The 18,714-nt window shown below is 40.3% G+C and overlaps 1 non-coding gene across 1 annotated transcript; it reads right to left on the reverse strand.

Annotated features, from left to right (window-relative positions):
• Positions 1-17,075: 17,075 nt before the first annotated feature.
• LOC139877997 (5S ribosomal RNA) lies at positions 17,076-17,194 on the reverse strand. Its single transcript, XR_011768893.1, has one exon. It is a non-coding gene; the product is annotated as a 5S ribosomal RNA (ribosomal RNA).
• Between the last annotated feature and the right edge of the window lie 1,520 nt (positions 17,195-18,714).

Raw genomic sequence — 18,714 nt, forward strand, 5'->3', positions numbered from 1 at the left:
TAGCTACTAAGTATGAACTTAACGGGTAGGTACTACCCGAATTTAAACTTATAAAACGCTAATATGAAGAAAAAGCTTTTATAAATGAGTTCATATTATGCTACGAAATACTATTAACTACTCTTAATATTCTGTATGATTAACTTGTTCCATTTGACTATTTTGAAGGAAATGGCACCGACTACTCGACACACCGTGAATATGAATGAAGAGGAATTCCGTACTTTTCTAGCTTCAAACATAGCCGCAGTACAGGCTACGCTACATACCAACAATAACCTTGGATCTAGCAGTACAGGAAATCGTGTAGGATGCACCTACAAAGAATTCACTGCCTGCAAACCTTTGGAATTTGATGGAACCGAAGGACCGATCGGATTGAAACGGTGGACCGAGAAGGTTGAATCGGTGTTTGCCATAAGTAAGTGTACTGAAGAGGACAAAGTAAAGTACGCTACGCATACCTTCACAGGTTCTGCGTTAACATGGTGGAATACCTATCTAGAGCAAGTGGGACAAGACGATGCGTACGCACTACCGTGGTCAGCATTCAAGCACTTGATGAACGAGAAGTACCGTCCCAGAACCGAGGTCAATAAGCTCAAGACAGAACTTAGAGGGTTACGAACCCAAGGATTTGATATTACCACGTACGAAAGACGATTCACAGAATTGTGCCTATTGTGTCCGGGAGCATTCGAAGATGAGGAAGAGAAGATCGACACGTTTGTGAAAGGATTACCGGAAAGAATCCAAGAAGATATAAGTTCACACGAGCCCGCCTCCATACAACAGGCATGTAGAATGGCTCACAAACTCGTGAACCAAATTGAAGAAAGAATTAAAGAACAGACTGCTGAAGAGGCCAATGTGAAGCAAGTCAAAAGAAAGTGGGAGGAAAACGGTGATAAGAATCACCAATATAACAACAACAGCAATTACAACAATAATCGCAACAATTATCCCAACAATCGCAACATCAATCGCAACTACAACAAACGGCCCAACAACAACAACAACAACAACAACAACAGCAACTACAACAATCATCCCAACAACAATAATAACCGCAACAACAACAACAATCAGAAGCAGCTATGCCAAAGGTGTGAAAAGAATCACTCGGGGTTCTGCACCAAATTTTGCAACAAGTGTAAAAGAAATGGTCATAGTGCGGCGAAGTGTGAGGTCTACTGTAAGACCCGATTATTTATAGTGTACATAAGTGTATATAAGTGTAATGTACGGTACTTGAAACGGGGTTCTGTTGCGTGTATTTAAAATACAAAAGGAGCTGGACTGGCAGGGTTGCGCGCCGCGCGGCCTTGTGGCGCGCCGCGCCAACTGTCTGTGACAGATCCCTTTCTCTTTTTAAATTAGATATTTTGGGGGTATTTTGGTAATTTCACATCAAGGCCGAGTTTAATGCTTGGTTCAGTAGTTTGGGAGCTCATTTACTCCCTTGTTCACCAACCTTATCACCTCCCAATTTATTTTAGTGAGAGAGTGAGTTTTAGAGAGGGAAAGCTCATTTTGAAGAGGAAGAAGAGGGTTTCTTGCTAAAGCCCAAGTTCTAAAGTTGTTCATCTCGTCATTATCTTCGTTTTGGTAGTTGTGGTATGCTCTAATCTTAATTCCTTTGTTTAATTTGATTTAGGGCTAGGGTTTGAGTCAAAGGTGAACATAAAACCCACTTTTGGTTAATTTTGGGTATTCTTGGGTAATTTGGGTCATATAGACTCAATATTGAGTTAACTAGGGTTTTGGAAGTGTTAATTGATGTTAGAGAACCCTAATTAGCTAGTAAGAGGGTTAGAACACCATGATTTATGTAAATGGGTGTAAAAGGGTTAGTGGTTGACCCAAAAATGGGTAGGTTGACTTTGAAAGTGCCAAATGGGTCAAATTGAACTTAAGCTAATTAATATGTGTAGTTGAAGCCTAAAACTAATGTTAAAATGTGTAAAGAACCTACTTTGGTTAATGATAGGGTTTTGTGATGAGTTAACCCGATTTTAGGGTTAAGGGTGCAAATGGGTCGGATTTGCACCATAGGTCAAATTGGCTCTAGGAGTGAGCTTTAGAGTGTTGACCAACTTGAGTTATGATTTTGATATTGTGATAAATGTAATAGGTGCGTTACATTGAAGTGTTCAAGCTCGGTTATCTTTCGACAAGAGGTTTTGAGGTGAGTGGAATATCTATATATGTATGTATATGATTTATGTACCGTGTTGATGGTGTCACATAGCCGTTTTGTGACCAAGGTTGTGGGACTTAGCCGTATTAGTCCATGTTTTGTACTAAGGCACATAGCCGTGTTTGTGCATTTAGTGGCGAGTAATAGCCGTGTTTTACTCCCACGTTGTTATTTGAGTTACCCGTACACATAGCCGTGTTGGTGTACGAAAGCGTGAGTAATAGCCGTGTTCTACTCACATTGAGCAAGTGATGCCATAGCCGTTTTTGGAACACTTGAGGGGTGATGCCATAGCCGTTTTTGGAACACCTCGGGGGGTTAGCATGCCATAGCCGTTTTTGGAAGCTAACGAATGTTATGAACATCGATGACTTGTTTCGCGAAGTCGTTCCCTAGCGAAGAGATTGGTTAACCATGATTTATTGTTGTTCATACTAGCATTTGATTATTGTTATGAGTATTTATGCTATGATTATTGCTAGTGATACGTTTGGTGATACTAGCTTGCTTATCGAGATTTGTTATGTGTTATTTGATATCGTGGATGCGTGTGGGTAAGTTGTATATGCATGTATATATATGTTTTACTCACTAAGCTTTGCTTACCCTCTCGTTGTTTACTATTTTTATAGGTTCCGGTGTGGACAAGGGTAAGGGCATCCGGTTGGATTAGAGATCCCGTCTTGTTTAGTGACGCTTTTGGGATGTGATGATTTTGGAGTTTGACCGAGACTTGGGTAGTTTAACCCCAAACACCATGCTCGTTGTATCGTTTGGCAAATAAACTTTTCGTGGTCGAAACTCTAATTTGTATTAAACATTGTATTTTAAACTTAGTGGCGTTTTGGGCACGTGTGGGCCCCACTTTGTAAAACTCGCTCAAACCTTAGTTATGTGCTAGTTTTACATATATGAATGTATGGTTAAAAGCGTTTTGGCTAAAAATGTCGGGAACTAGTCAAACATTTTCGTTAAATAGACTTCCGGGGACAGCGGGCTGTCCAGGCGATTTGGCGCGCCGCGCGGCCATCTGGCGCGCCGCGCAGATGGCCTGCACCAGAAAATTTTTTTTTTTTTTTTTTTTGTTTGAAATCTCGTCGTGTTTGGTCGGTTATGGTTTGGGTTGTTACAAGTGGTATCAGAGCATGGTCTAAGGGATTTAGGTGACTTGAGATAGGCGCCTAGACTTAGACTTTGTGTGCGTGTTTATGCGGGACTTGTAGGACTTTGGGTCGGATCGGTATGATTAGTGCATAGGTTTATGTGAACTAATCATGCGCTATTTGTTTGTGTTGTGTTTAGCAATCATCAAGCGAGATGGACGTTGTACTAGCGAGTTAGCGCGACGTGCTTGCGTGGTAATGACTAGCTACCATTACTACGGGTGCAAATCGGGTCAAACAAGCAATGTACGACGATTGTTGAGCAAGATGGGGTAGTGTGGTGTATACGTATGTAATTGGGTATAATTGTCCTTTCGTTTCATAGTTTAACCTAATTCATTTTATAGAATGAAGACGAGAAACGGTCCTGATCATGAAAACGGGAGTACAAGTGAAGACGCCGAGTTCTCGACCAAGGTCGAGGCCGTCTTTAAGAAGTTGAAATCGGATTTTCTTGCGGATGTCCGAAGGGTCTTCCAAGAGTCGGTCGATGGGCAAGTGACCGAAATGATAAATGAACGATTGAAGGCCACTATTGAAGAGGCCCTTGATGCTAGAAACGTTTATCCTCGAGGTGAAGGGGGTGATGGAAAGAGAGACTTCCACTACAAAAATTTTAAGGATACTCAACCTCCGACGTTTAATGGGGTGAGGGATCCGTTGAAAAGTACTTGTTGGATTTCGGACATCGAGGGGGCCTTCCGTACCGCGGAGTGTCCTCCCGAGAAGAAGGCGAGGTTTGGGTCTAGCATGTTACGTGAAGAAGGCAAGTTGTGGTGGGATGATAAAATCAATTTGTATGGCGAGGAGCAATGCATGGGCTTGACGTGGGAGGAGTTCAAGAAAGAGTTTTTCAAGGAATACCGAACTTCATCCGATCTTGATCGAATTCGGGACGAGTTGCATCATTTGCAACAAGGTTCCATGGATTTAGTTACCCTCAAGTCTACATTCTTGGCAAAGACTCGTTTTTGCCCGGAGTATGTGGGTGATGATCATAAGCTTATGAAAGATTTTTATCGTACTTTGAATGCCGACTACAAGAGCAAGATTAGCCGGGGTATGGCTAAGACTTTCGATGAATTGTTTGAGTTGGCTCGGGGTTTTGAGCCGGAGGTGCCTAGGAAGAGTGATTTTGTTTTCTCGAAAAGGAAGTTTGAAGGTTCGAGCTATTCGAATTTTTCAAACAAGAAGTCTAGGAAAGGCACCGAGAGCGTTAATAGTGTGAAGAAAGGTGGCACGGGTACTTTTGCGCCCACTTGTTTTAATTGTGGGAAGTCGGGTCATTACGCCCGTGAATGCACGGTCAAGACGGTTACGTGTTTTAATTGCGGTAAAGTGGGGCACAAGAGGCCGGAATGCCCCGAGTTGAATAATGATCATGTTAAGAAGATTGAGAAGGCGGCGGGGTCGGCTAGAGGGCGAAACTACTTGATGACGAACGATGAAGCCAAACAATCCAACGAAGTTGTTTCAGGTACTTTCATGGTTAATTCTAATCCGGCAAGGATTCTTTTTGATAGCGGTGCAAATTTGTCGTTTGTGTCTCCTACATTTGTGCCTAAACTTGATAGTCCGCTAGCTAAGTTAAGTCGTCCGGTAGAAGTCGAAATAGCGGACGGCAAGACGGTGCTAGTGGTTGATGTGTGTAAAAATTGTGATGTTGTTTTTGGTGCCGAAACTTTTAAAATTGATCTTATTCCAATGACCTTGGGCGACTTTGATATCGTTGTTGGTATGGATTGGCTCGATCGTTATAGAGCCAATATTGCATGCCATGACAAGTGTATTCGTGTGAAGACCCCAAGTGGGGGAGAAATGATTATTCATGGCGATAAGAGAAGAAGACCGGTGCCGATATGCACTTTTGCACGGGCACGTCGTTCCGTTGTTACCGGTGGCATGGCTTTCCTTGCTTATGTTGTTGATACTCGTAATGAGCCACCACCTATTCGTGAAATTCCGGTAGTTAATGAGTTTGAAGACGTTTTTCCGGATGAGTTACCGGGTGTTCCGGCGGAAAGACAAGTCGAGTTTCGCATTGAGTTGGTTCCGGGGGCTACTCCCATTGCTAAAACTCCTTATCGTTTAGCACCAACGGAAATGCAAGAGCTATTGAATCAAATTCAAGAGTTGCTAGAGAAGGGTTTTATCCGACCGAGTGCTTCGCCGTGGGGCGCTCCGGTCTTATTCGTGAAAAAGAAAGACGGTAGTATGCGCATGTGCATCGATTACCGTGAGCTAAATAAAGTGACGATCAAGAATCGTTTTCCGTTACCTAGGATTGACGATTTGTTTGATCAACTTCAAGGCGCGACGTATTTCTCCAAGATCGATCTACGGTCCGGCTATCATCAAATGCGGGTCCGTGAGGAAGACATTGAGAAAACGGCTTTCCGAACGCGTTATGGGCATAATGAGTTTGTGGTTATGCCTTTTGGTCTTACGAATGCACCGGCGGCATTCATGGATCTTATGAACCGGGTGTGCCAACCTATGTTGGACAAGTCGGTTATTGTGTTCATTGACGACATACTAGTCTACTCGAAAAGTATGCACGAACATGAACGTCACTTGCGCGAAGTTTTGAAGACATTAAGAAAGGAGAAGTTGTATGCAAAATTCTCTAAATGTGAATTTTGGCTAAGAGAGGTCCAATTTCTTGGCCACATTGTGAACGAAGGCGGTATCCAAGTGGATCCGGGGAAGATTGAGACGGTGAAGAGTTGGGGACGACCGACTACGCCTACGGAAATCCGGAGTTTTCTCGGATTGGCCGGTTATTATCGTCGGTTTATCCAAGACTTTTCTAAGATTGCTTCTCCATTAACAAAGTTGACGAGGAAGAGTGCTAAGTTCAATTGGGAAAACGAGCAAGAAATTGCTTTTCAATTATTGAAAGAGAAGTTGTGTCAAACTCCGGTGTTAGTGTTACCGGAAGGCGTCGAAGACATGGTGGTTTATTGTGATGCTTCCTTAAATGGGCTCGGGTGCGTTCTTATGCAAAGGGGTAAAGTCATTGCTTATGCCTCTCGACAATTAAAGGAACACGAAACGAGGTACCCGACTCATGATCTTGAAATGGCGGCGGTTGAGCATGCGTTGAAAATTTGGCGCCACTACTTGTATGGTGTCAAGTGTACGATATATTCGGATCATAAGAATTTGAAACACCTTTTTACTCAAAGGGATTTGAATTATCGTCAACGTAGATGGATGGATGTGGTGAAAGATTATGATTGTGAGATACTTTACCATCCGGGTAAGGCGAATGTGGTCGCGGATGCGTTAAGTCGAAAGACTCAACATCCGGCGATACGTATAACATCGTTACGTTTGATTATCACTAACGACTTTCTTGAAAAGATGGTTGAAGACCAAATAGAGGCTTATGTTCACGATAAGCGCACGGAACGAATTGTGGGCCAATCGGAGTTTATTACTATGGGTCCGCGGGGTTTGTTGTCCTTTCAAGGAAGGGTGTGGGTGCCTAAGACGGGTGATTACCGACGGGTGCTACTCGATGAAGCACATAAGTCGAAATATTCCATTCATCCGGGCGCGACGAAAATGTATCATGACTTGAAGAAAGATTATTGGTGGCCGGGCATGAAACGTGATGTTGTAAAATACGTTGAACGATGTGTTACTTGTTTGCAAGTTAAAGCCGAACATCAAAAGCCGTATGGTAAGTTGCAACCGTTAGAGATCCCGAAATGGAAATGGGAGCACATTACCATGGACTTCATCACTAAATTACCTAAGACGGCGAGAACTCAATATGATTCGATTTGGGTTATAGTGGATCGGTTGACGAAAAGTGCTTTGTTTCTTCCCATTAAAGAAGCAATATCGTCGGAGGCCTTGGCTAAGTTGTTTATCAAGGAAGTGGTCTCGCGACATGGCGTTCCTATATCTATTATTTCGGATCGAGATACCCGTTTTACATCTCGATTTTGGGAAAAGTTTCACGAAGATATGGGTACACAATTAAAGTTGAGCACGGCGTATCATCCTCAAACGGACGGTCAAACCGAACGTACGAACCAAACTTTGGAAGATATGTTACGGGCGTGCATTATCGATTTCGGTGGTAGTTGGGATGAGCATCTACCTTTGGTGGAATTTTCGTACAATAATAGTTTTCATACTAGTATCGGGATGCCACCGTACGAGATGCTTTATGGTCGAAGATGTCGAACTCCCATTTGTTGGGGAGAAGTGGGACAAAGGGAAATCGGGAGTACCGATTTGGTTCTAGAGACGAATAACAAGATTGATATTATCCGGGAGCATTTGAAAAAGGCTCAAGATAGGCAAAAGTCGTATGCCGATAAACGTAGACGAACGATCGAATTCCAAGAGGGCGACATGGTTATGCTTAAGGTTTCGCCATGGAAGGGTATTATTCGATTTCGAAAACGGGGAAAGTTAGGTCCTCGGTTTATTGGACCGTTTAAAGTTTTAGCTCGTGTTGGTGAAGTTGCATATCGATTGGAATTGCCCGAAGAGCTTACGGGGATCCATAACACGTTTCATGTTTCTCACCTCCGTAAGTGCCTTGCGGATGATTCTTCATGGATGCCTTTAGATGAAATTCAGCTAAACAATAAGTTGGAGTATGTTGAAGAGCCAATTGCAATACTTGATGAGAAGGTCAAGAGGTTGAGGCATAAGGAGGTTAGGACTTTTAAAGTTCAATGGCGGCGGAATAAGGGTTCCGAGTTCACTTGGGAACCTGAAGAGTTTGTGTTGGTTTATCTTCCCGCTTGTCATGCGGCATGGATTGCGAGGTCGCAATCCGAATAAGTGGGGAAGAGTTGTAAGACCCGATTATTTATAGTGTACATAAGTGTATATAAGTGTAATGTACGGTACTTGAAACGGGGTTCTGTTGCGTGTATTTAAAATACAAAAGGAGCTGGACTGGCAGGGTTGCGCGCCGCGCGGCCTTGTGGCGCGCCGCGCCAACTGTCTGTGACAGATCCCTTTCTCTTTTTAAATTAGATATTTTGGGGGTATTTTGGTAATTTCACATCAAGGCCGAGTTTAATGCTTGGTTCAGTAGTTTGGGAGCTCATTTACTCCCTTGTTCACCAACCTTATCACCTCCCAATTTATTTTAGTGAGAGAGTGAGTTTTAGAGAGGGAAAGCTCATTTTGAAGAGGAAGAAGAGGGTTTCTTGCTAAAGCCCAAGTTCTAAAGTTGTTCATCTCGTCATTATCTTCGTTTTGGTAGTTGTGGTATGCTCTAATCTTAATTCCTTTGTTTAATTTGATTTAGGGCTAGGGTTTGAGTCAAAGGTGAACATAAAACCCACTTTTGGTTAATTTTGGGTATTCTTGGGTAATTTGGGTCATATAGACTCAATATTGAGTTAACTAGGGTTTTGGAAGTGTTAATTGATGTTAGAGAACCCTAATTAGCTAGTAAGAGGGTTAGAACACCATGATTTATGTAAATGGGTGTAAAAGGGTTAGTGGTTGACCCAAAAATGGGTAGGTTGACTTTGAAAGTGCCAAATGGGTCAAATTGAACTTAAGCTAATTAATATGTGTAGTTGAAGCCTAAAACTAATGTTAAAATGTGTAAAGAACCTACTTTGGTTAATGATAGGGTTTTGTGATGAGTTAACCCGATTTTAGGGTTAAGGGTGCAAATGGGTCGGATTTGCACCATAGGTCAAATTGGCTCTAGGAGTGAGCTTTAGAGTGTTGACCAACTTGAGTTATGATTTTGATATTGTGATAAATGTAATAGGTGCGTTACATTGAAGTGTTCAAGCTCGGTTATCTTTCGACAAGAGGTTTTGAGGTGAGTGGAATATCTATATATGTATGTATATGATTTATGTACCGTGTTGATGGTGTCACATAGCCGTTTTGTGACCAAGGTTGTGGGACTTAGCCGTATTAGTCCATGTTTTGTACTAAGGCACATAGCCGTGTTTGTGCATTTAGTGGCGAGTAATAGCCGTGTTTTACTCCCACGTTGTTATTTGAGTTACCCGTACACATAGCCGTGTTGGTGTACGAAAGCGTGAGTAATAGCCGTGTTCTACTCACATTGAGCAAGTGATGCCATAGCCGTTTTTGGAACACTTGAGGGGTGATGCCATAGCCGTTTTTGGAACACCTCGGGGGGTTAGCATGCCATAGCCGTTTTTGGAAGCTAACGAATGTTATGAACATCGATGACTTGTTTCGCGAAGTCGTTCCCTAGCGAAGAGATTGGTTAACCATGATTTATTGTTGTTCATACTAGCATTTGATTATTGTTATGAGTATTTATGCTATGATTATTGCTAGTGATACGTTTGGTGATACTAGCTTGCTTATCGAGATTTGTTATGTGTTATTTGATATCGTGGATGCGTGTGGGTAAGTTGTATATGCATGTATATATATGTTTTACTCACTAAGCTTTGCTTACCCTCTCGTTGTTTACTATTTTTATAGGTTCCGGTGTGGACAAGGGTAAGGGCATCCGGTTGGATTAGAGATCCCGTCTTGTTTAGTGACGCTTTTGGGATGTGATGATTTTGGAGTTTGACCGAGACTTGGGTAGTTTAACCCCAAACACCATGCTCGTTGTATCGTTTGGCAAATAAACTTTTCGTGGTCGAAACTCTAATTTGTATTAAACATTGTATTTTAAACTTAGTGGCGTTTTGGGCACGTGTGGGCCCCACTTTGTAAAACTCGCTCAAACCTTAGTTATGTGCTAGTTTTACATATATGAATGTATGGTTAAAAGCGTTTTGGCTAAAAATGTCGGGAACTAGTCAAACATTTTCGTTAAATAGACTTCCGGGGACAGCGGGCTGTCCAGGCGATTTGGCGCGCCGCGCGGCCATCTGGCGCGCCGCGCAGATGGCCTGCACCAGAAAATTTTTTTTTTTTTTTTTTTTGTTTGAAATCTCGTCGTGTTTGGTCGGTTATGGTTTGGGTTGTTACATCTACGGACCAGGGGTTAATAGAACGAAAGGAACAAATGGTGTCGGAACGAGTAATGGCGGAGCAAGTAGTGTCGGAGCAAGTTATGCCAATGTAGTTTGTTATAAATGTGGAAAACCGGGCCACATTATTAGAAATTGCCCGAACCAGGAGAACACGAATGGACAAGGCCGCGGAAGAGTTTTCAATATTAATGCGGCAGAGGCACAGGAAGACCCGGAGCTTGTTACGGGTACGTTTCTTATTGACAATAAATCTGCTTACGTTTTATTTGATTCGGGTGCGGATAGAAGCTATATGAGTAGAGATTTTTGTGCTAAATTAAGTTGTCCATTGACGCCTTTGGATAGTAAATTTTTACTCGAATTAGCAAATGGTAAATTAATTTCAGCAGATAATATATGTCGGAATCGAGAAATTAAACTGGTTAGCGAAACATTTAAGATTGATTTGATACCAGTAGAGTTAGGGAGTTTTGATGTGATAATCGGTATGGACTGGTTGAAAGAAGTGAAAGCGGAGATCGTTTGTTACAAAAATGCAATTCGCATTATACGAGAAAAAGGAAAACCCTTAATGGTGTACGGAGAAAAGGGCAACACGAAGCTACATCTTATTAGTAATTTGAAGGCACAAAAACTAATAAGAAAAGGTTGCTATGCTGTTCTAGCACACGTCGAGAAAGTACAAACTGAAGAAAAGAGCATCAATGATGTTCCCATTGCAAAAGAATTTCCCGATGTATTTCCGAAAGAATTACCGGGATTACCCCCACATCGATCCGTTGAATTTCAAATAGATCTTGTACCAGGAGCTGCACCAATAGCTCGTGCTCCTTACAGACTCGCACCCAGCGAGATGAAAGAACTGCAAAGCCAATTACAAGAACTTTTAGAGCGTGGTTTCATTCGACCAAGCACATCACCGTGGGGAGCTCCTGTTTTGTTTGTCAAGAAGAAAGATGGTACATTCAGGTTGTGTATCGACTACCGAGAGTTGAACAAACTTACCATCAAGAACCGCTACCCGCTACCGAGAATCGATGACTTATTTGATCAACTACAAGGCTCGTCTGTTTATTCAAAGATTGACTTACGTTCCGGGTATCATCAAATGCGGGTGAAAGAAGATGATATTCCAAAGACTGCTTTCAGAACACGTTACGGTCATTACGAGTTTATGGTCATGCCGTTTGGTTTAACTAATGCACCAGCTGTGTTCATGGACCTTATGAACCGAGTGTGTGGACCATACCTTGACAAGTTTGTCATTGTTTTCATTGATGACATACTTATTTACTCAAAGAATGACCAAGAACACGGTGAACATTTGAGAAAGGTGTTAGAAGTATTGAGGAAAGAAGAATTGTACGCTAAGTTTTCAAAGTGTGCATTTTGGTTGGAAGAAGTTCAATTCCTCGATCACATAGTGAACAAAGAAGGTATTAAGGTGGATCCGGCAAAGATAGAAACTGTTGAAAAGTGGGAAACTCCAAAAACTCCGAAACACATACGCCAGTTTTTAGGACTAGCCGGTTACTACAGAAGGTTCATCCAAAACTTTTCCAGAATAGCAAAACCCTTGACTGCATTAACGCATAAAGGGAAGAAATTTGAATGGAATGATGAACAAGAGAAAGCGTTTCAGTTATTGAAGAAAAAGCTAACTACGGCACCTATATTGTCATTGCCTGAAGGGAATGATGATTTTGTGATTTATTGTGACGCATCAAAGCAAGGTCTCGGTTGTGTATTAATGCAACGAACGAAGGTGATTGCTTATGCGTCTAGACAATTGAAGATTCACGAACAAAATTATACGACGCATGATTTGGAATTAGGCGCGGTTGTTTTTGCATTAAAGACTTGGAGGCACTACTTATATGGGGTCAAAAGTATTATATATACCGACCACAAAAGTCTTCAACACATATTTAATCAGAAACAACTAAATATGAGGCAGCGTAGATGGATTGAATTATTGAATGATTACAACTTTGAGATTCGTTACCACCCGGGGAAGGCAAATGTGGTAGCCGATGCCTTGAGCAGGAAGGACAGAGAACCCATTCGAGTAAAATCTATGAATATAATGATTTATAATAACATTACTACTCAAATAAAGGAGGCGCAACAAGGAGTTTTAAAAGAGGGAAATTTAAAGGATGAAATATCCAAAGGATCGGAGAATCATCTTAATATTCGGGAAGACGGAACCCGGTATAGGGCTGAAAGGATTTGGGTACCAAAATATGGAGATATGAGAGAAATGGTACTTAGAGAAGCTCATAAAACCAGATACTCAATACATCCTGGAACGGGGAAGATGTACAAGGATCTCAAGAAACATTTTTGGTGGCCGGGTATGAAAGCTGATGTTGCTAAATACGTAGGAGAATGTTTGACGTGTTCTAAGGTCAAAGCTGAGCATCAGAAACCATCAGGGCTACTTCAACAACCCGAAATCCCGGAATGGAAATGGGAAAACATTACAATGGATTTCATCACTAAATTGCTAAGGACTGCAAGTGGTTTTGATACTATTTGGGTAATAGTTGATCGTCTCACCAAATCAGCACACTTCCTACCAATAAGAGAAGATGACAAGATGGAGAAGTTAGCACGACTGTATTTGAAGGAAGTCGTCTCCAGACATGGAATACCAATCTCTATTATCTCTGATAGGGATGGCAGATTTATTTCAAGATTCTGGCAGACATTACAGCAAGCATTAGGAACTCGTCTAGACATGAGTACTGCCTATCATCCACAAACTGATGGGCAGAGCGAAAGGATGATACAAACGCTTGAAGACATGCTACGAGCATGTGTTATTGATTTCGGAAACAGTTGGGATCGACATCTACCGTTAGCAGAATTTTCCTACAACAACAGCTACCATTCAAGCATTGAGATGGCGCCGTTTGAAGCACTTTATGGTAGAAAGTGCAGGTCTCCGATTTGTTGGAGTGAAGTGGGGGATAGACAGATTACGGGTCCGGAGATTATACAAGAAACTACCGAGAAGATCATCCAAATTCAACAACGGTTGAAAACCGCCCAAAGTCGACAAAAGAGCTACGCTGACATTAAAAGAAAAGATATAGAATTTGAAATTGGAGAGATGGTCATGCTTAAAGTTGCACCTTGGAAAGGCGTTGTTCGATTTGGTAAACGAGGGAAATTAAATCCAAGGTATATTGGACCATTCAAGATTATTGATCGTGTCGGACCAGTAGCTTACCGACTAGAGTTACCTCAACAACTCGCAGCTGTACATAACACTTTCCACGTCTCGAATTTGAAGAAATGTTTTGCTAAAGAAGATCTCACTATTCCGTTAGATGAAATCCAAATCAACGAAAAACTTCAATTCATCGAAGAACCCGTCGAAATAATGGAGCGTGAGGTTAAAAGACTTAAGTAAAACAAGATACCAATTGTTAAGGTTCGATGGAATGCTCGTAGAGGACCCGAGTTCACCTACATGATTAAATGATTAAATGTTTATATATATTTACATGATTAAATGTTTCCAACATGTTAAGCAATCAAACTTGTTAAGACTTGATTAATTGAAATATGTTTCATATAGACAATTGACCACCCAAGTTGATCGGTGATTCACGAACGTTAAAACTTGTAAAAACTATATGATGACATATATATGGATATATATATAGTTAACATGATACTATGATAAGAAAACATATCATAAAGTATATTAACAATGAACTACATATGTAAAAACAAGACTACTAACTTAATGATTTTTAAACGAGACATATATGTAACGATTATCGTTGTAAAGACATTTAATGTATATATATCATATTAAGAGATATTCATACATGATAATATCATGATAATATAATAATTTAAAATCTCATTTGATATTATAAACATTGGGTTAACAACATTTAACAAGATCGTTAACCTAAAGGTTTCAAAACAACACTTACATGTAACGACTAACGATGACTTAACGACTCAGTTAAAATGTATATACATGTAGTGTTTTAATATGTATTTATACACTTTTGAAAGACTTCAATAAACTTATCAAAATACTTCTACTTAACAAAAATGCTTACAATTACATCCTCGTTCAGTTTCATCAACAATTCTACTCGTATGCACCCGTATTCGTACTCGTACAATACACAGCTTTTAGATGTATGTACTATTGGTATATACACTCCAATGATCAGCTCTTAGCAGCCCATGTGAGTCACCTAACATATGTGGGAACCATCATTTGGCAACTAGCATGAAATATCTCATAAAATTACAAAAATATGAGTAATCATTCATGACTTATTTACATGAAAACAAAATAACATATCCTTTATATCTAATCCATACACCAACGACCAAAAACACCTACAAACACTTTCATTCTTCAATTTTCTTCATCTAATTGATCTCTCTCAAGTTCTATCTTCAAGTTCTAAGTGTTCTTCATAAATTCCAAAAGTTCTAGTTTCATAAAATCAAGAATACTTTCAAGTTTGCTAGCTCACTTCCAATCTTGTAAGGTGATCATCCAACCTCAAGAAATCTTTGTTTCTTACAGTAGGTTATCATTCTAATACAAGGTAATAATCATATTCAAACTTTGGTTCAATTTCTATAACTATAACAATCTTATTTTAAGTGATGATCTTACTTGAACTTGTTTTCGTGTCATGATTCTGCTTCAAGAACTTCGAGCCATCCAAGGATCCATTGAAGCTAGATCCATTTTTCTCTTTTCCAGTAGGTTTATCCAAGGAACTTAAGGTAGTAATGATGTTCATAACATCATTCGATTCATACATATAAAGCTATCTTATTCGAAGGTTTAAACTTGTAATCACTAGAACATAGTTTAGTTAATTCTAAACTTGTTCGCAAACAAAAGTTAATACTTCTAACTTGACTTTTAAAATCAACTAAACACATGTTATATATCTATATGATATGCTAACTTAATGATTTAAAACCTGGAAACACGAAAAACACCGTAAAACCGGATTTACGCCGTCGTAGTAACACCGCGGGCTGTTTTGGGTTAGTTAATTAAAAACTATGATAAACTTTGATTTAAAAGTTGTTATTCTGAGAAAATGATTTTTATTATGAACATGAAACTATATCCAAAAATTATGATTAAACTCAAAGTGGAAGTATGTTTTCTAAAATGGTCATCTAGACGTCGTTCTTTCGACTGAAATGACTACCTTTACAAAAACGACTTGTAACTTATTTTTCCGACTATAAACCTATACTTTTCTGTTTAGATTCATAAAATAGAGTTCAATATGAAACCATAGCAATTTGATTCACTCAAAACGGATTTAAAATGAAGAAGTTATGGGTAAAACAAGATTGGATAATTTTTCTCATTTTAGCTACGTGAAAATTGGTAACAAATCTATTCCAACCATAACTTAATCAACTTGTATTGTATATTATGTAATCTTGAGATACCATAGACACGTATACAATGTTTTGACCTATCATGTCGACACATCTATATATATTTCGGAACAACCATAGACACTCTATATGTGAATGTTGGAGTTAGCTATACCGGGTTGAGGTTGATTCCAAAATATATATAGTTTGAGTTGTGATCAATACTGAGATACGTATACACTGGGTCGTGGATTGATTCAAGATAATATTTATCGATTTATTTCTGTACATCTAACTGTGGACAACTAGTTGTAGGTTACTAACGAGGACAGCTGACTTAATAAACTTAAAACATCAAAATATATTAAAAGTGTTGTAAATATATTTTGAACATACTTTGATATATATGTATATATTGTTATAGGTTCGTGAATCAACCAGTGGCCAAGTCTTACTTCCCGACGAAGTAAAAATCTGTGAAAGTGAGTTATAGTCCCACTTTTAAAATCTAATATTTTTGGGATGAGAATACATGCAGGTTTTATAAATGATTTACAAAATAGACACAAGTACGTGAAACTACATTCTATGGTTGAATTATCGAAATCGAATATGCCCCTTTTTATTAAGTCTGGTAATCTAAGAATTAGGGAACAGACACCCAAATTGACGCGAATCCTAAAGATAGATCTATTGGGCCTAACAAACCCCATCCAAAGTACCGGATGCTTTAGTACTTCGAAATTTATATCATATCCGAAGGGTGTCCCGGAATGATGGGGATATTCTTATATATGCATCTTGTTAATGTCGGTTACCAGGTGTTCACCATATGAATGATTTTTATCTCTATGTATAGGATGTGTATTGAAATATGAAATCTTGTGGTCTATTATTATGATTTGATATATATAGGTTAAACCTATAACTCACCAACATTTTTGTTGACGTTTTAAGCATGTTTATTCTCAGGTGATTATTAAGAGCTTCCGCTGTCGCATACTTAAATAAGGACGAGATTTGGAGTCCATGCTTGTATGATATTGTGTAAAAACTGCATTCAAGAAACTTATTTTGTTGTAACATATTTGTATTGTAAACCATTATGTAATGGTCGTGTGTAAACATGATATTTTAGATTATCATTATTTGATAATCTACGTAAAGCTTTTTAAACCTTTATTGATGAAATAAAGGTTATGGTTTGTTTTAAAATGAATGCAGTCTTTGAAAAACGTCTCATATAGAGGTCAAAACCTCGAAACGAAATCAATTAATATGGAACATTTTTAATCTATAAGAACGGGACATTTCAGATACGATGGTAACCCTGGACGAAAAATCATAGTAAAAAAAGGGGTGCAACACGAGGACTTCCCAGGGGGTCACCCATCCTAGTACTACTCTCGCCCAAGCACGCTTAACTGCGGAGTTCTGATGGGATCCGGTGCGTTAGTGCTGGTATGATCGCACTCGAAATAAATGTCCCTTTTTAATCCTTTATAGCTAACTTACCTTGCCTACCATGGGTGGTCACACCTACCCTGACTTTCCATGATGTACCACGACTCGACTCGAAGCTCACACCTTAAGAAGGGTTCGGGTGACATGGCGAAGACTCGTTAGAGATGTATAATGTTCTAGATCGAGTCTAGACACGCGAGTGATCTCGGAAACGAAAGTTATCGAAAGTCGACGTATAATGGTGTCGGACTTGGTTCTCGGTCGATACTACGAAATCTCCAACGTATAATGTTCCCGGTCGATACTAACCACTCACGTATCGACTGTGGTTGACGTACGGGACCTCCATCGTATAATGTTCTCTGTCGATTAAGTGTCGGATGAGGTGGTCGAAAGCCGGTTTCGACATCAAGACCATACAACGTACATACCAACTATACAAGGTTTCACGGAAACCCAAATCACTTCATGCGCACTTTAACCACCAGGCGCACCTCGGTCGTCGGAAACCAAGGCTAGCCCGAACTCCGCAGCTCAGAATGACATGCCAATGAAACTTCGGAACCCGAGAATCAATTTGTTTCATCAAACGTAAGAGTCGTGCAAAATTTCGGGTCGATCCGACATGATTTGAGCACTGTATGAAAAATTATGACTCCTCAGAAAATCAATGTCTGTTCCTGTCACTTCACTTTTTGTGCAATATGTATATATAGGGGGTACCATGTCCACTCCATGCCCTGGTACCCAGACAAGGGGTCGGAAAGTGCAAGGCAATAGAGGTTGCCTAGCGAAGCCGGAGAGCGATTACGAGTAATGAGTGACCCTATAACATGAAGCCAAACACCAAGTCGTGGCCCCGAAAACCAAGTCGTGACCGAGAAATATGAGCCATGGCCTGGTCGTCACCTAGCAAACCAAGTCACGACTTAGTTTTCTAGGCCACTTCCAAGCTAAATCTTAGTCGCGACTTGGATTTATAGCCCATTGCCAAGCTAAATCAAGCACGACGTCGTGCATTTGAAAAAATTATGACTCCTCAGAAAATCAATGTATGTTCCTGTCACTTCACTTTTTGTGCAATATGTATATATAGGGGGTACCATGTCCACTCCATGCCCTGGTACCCAGATGTTGGGTCGGAAAGTGCATGCTACTAGAGGTTGCCTAGCGAAGCCGGAGAGCGATTACGAGTAACGAGTGACCCTATAACAAGTAACGAGTGACCCTATAACACGAAGCCAAACACCAAGTCGTGGCCCCGAAAACCAAGTCGTGACCGAGAAATAATAGCCACGGCCTGGTCGTCACCTAGCAAACCAAATCGCGACTTGGTGTTCTAGGCCACTGCCAAGCTAAATCTAAGTCGCGACTTGGATTTTTAGCCCATTGCCAAGCTAAATCAAGCACGACGCCGTGATTTTGAAAAATTATGATTCCTCAGAAAATCAATGTCTGTTCCTGTCACTTCACTTTTTGTGCAATATGTATATATAGGGGACTGGGTGTTCCTGGACGAGGGCGTGCGAGT

This window comes from Rutidosis leptorrhynchoides, chromosome 11 (genome assembly GCF_046630445.1).
Source record: "Rutidosis leptorrhynchoides isolate AG116_Rl617_1_P2 chromosome 11, CSIRO_AGI_Rlap_v1, whole genome shotgun sequence".
Lineage (NCBI taxonomy): Eukaryota > Viridiplantae > Streptophyta > Magnoliopsida > Asterales > Asteraceae > Rutidosis > Rutidosis leptorrhynchoides.